Below are 1,241 nucleotides of genomic sequence, written 5' to 3'. Positions count from 1 at the left end.
TCGCTGCGCGCGCGCTGTGCCTGGACCCCAAGATGGCGTCGCTATGAGTTCGCGGAGTGGTGACGTCATGCTGACGTCACGTGAATAAGCCCTATAGCTTCACTGGTTTCATGAGTATGAATTAATGTTTTACTTCTAAAGCTAACCAGTCTACCTGTGGTAATTTGTGTTGTTGGCTGTATCGTTGTTGGGAGTGTTGTTACTTGTGTTGTTGAGAGAGTTGTTACTTGTGTCGTTGGGCGAATTGTCGTTGGGATAGTTGTGACTCCTGTGGTTTTCTCTGCAATAAAATGGCCAGGTTTAAGCGGTTTTGCAAACAATAAAGTAAAAGCTACTTATATGGCTTTTCCTCATTTGTTAAATCATCTGTATACATGTGAATACGTTTGTGTTGATCCGTAGAAATGTTGTGGATGGCTCCATCTTGGTTGGAATAATTACAATGGCTGTGAATTTCTGTGAAATGAAGCGTGGTTATGCTAAAAACAAAACCTTATTAGATGTTGAAATTCATTAAAAATTATTACAGCTGTAAATGTCACTGAAAATTATTATTACTAAGATAGACTCTTTTTTTTGAACTGAATGATCAGTATCGTAGTTTTACCCGTGGTGAGCAAGGTTGTAGGGTGTACTGTGGATGGTAGCGTAGATTTACGGGTAGTTTGTTGTGTTGATTTTTGAGTCGTCACAATGGTAGTTGGTAAACTTGTCCTTTCGGTGGTCTGCGCTGTAGTTCTTTCAGTAGATATGTGTGTTGTTGGGACTATTGTTGTTGGAAGTGTTGTCTTCTCCGTTGTGACTGGTGTGGTTTTCGCTAATGAGATAATTTAGAATGGTTATCTATGACTAAATGCTTCATCTAAGTATGAGGATCTCTTGAAATTAGCTGCGTCCGTTAGCCTGCTCAGTGATAGAAATTGTAGAATTCATTTACTTGGATCATCGCATTTGCATGATAAATTGCTAGTAATGGCACAAAAACTAACATAATGGGGAAAAAAAGAAGTAATGGAAAAATGCATATCTACATACATGTCTACATATGTATACATTAATGCAATATAATTTTAGATTAAGATGGCAATGACAATTAGATAAAATTAAATGCATTTAGCCCAATAAAAAACATTGTAAATGAATGGAAGCCTAGTAATTGGTAAGTATACATTGGGTGGTGATATTGCCCTTTTAGTTTTACTGTTGACATTCTCCATTGTTGTACCCTGTATAAATATATA

The 1,241-nt window shown here is 37.1% G+C and overlaps 1 protein-coding gene across 1 annotated transcript in view; it reads right to left on the bottom strand.

Annotated features, from left to right (window-relative positions):
• The window catches only part of LOC118408856 (mucin-5AC-like), a gene marked incomplete at its 3' end in the record, with an annotated part of 16,985 nt that extends 16,172 nt beyond the window's left edge, over positions 1-813 (bottom strand). The window contains exons 1-2 of the mRNA XM_035809716.1: positions 608-813; positions 155-280 (exon numbers count right to left, since the gene is read on the bottom strand). The remainder of the gene's footprint in view (positions 1-154; positions 281-607) is intronic.
• Between the last annotated feature and the right edge of the window lie 428 nt (positions 814-1,241).

Source organism: Branchiostoma floridae, unplaced genomic scaffold, assembly GCF_000003815.2.
Source record: "Branchiostoma floridae strain S238N-H82 unplaced genomic scaffold, Bfl_VNyyK Sc7u5tJ_464, whole genome shotgun sequence".
NCBI lineage: Eukaryota > Metazoa > Chordata > Leptocardii > Amphioxiformes > Branchiostomatidae > Branchiostoma > Branchiostoma floridae.
Note: the sequence above shows the minus strand (reverse complement) of the source record. Positions and strands in the feature narration are given on the sequence as shown.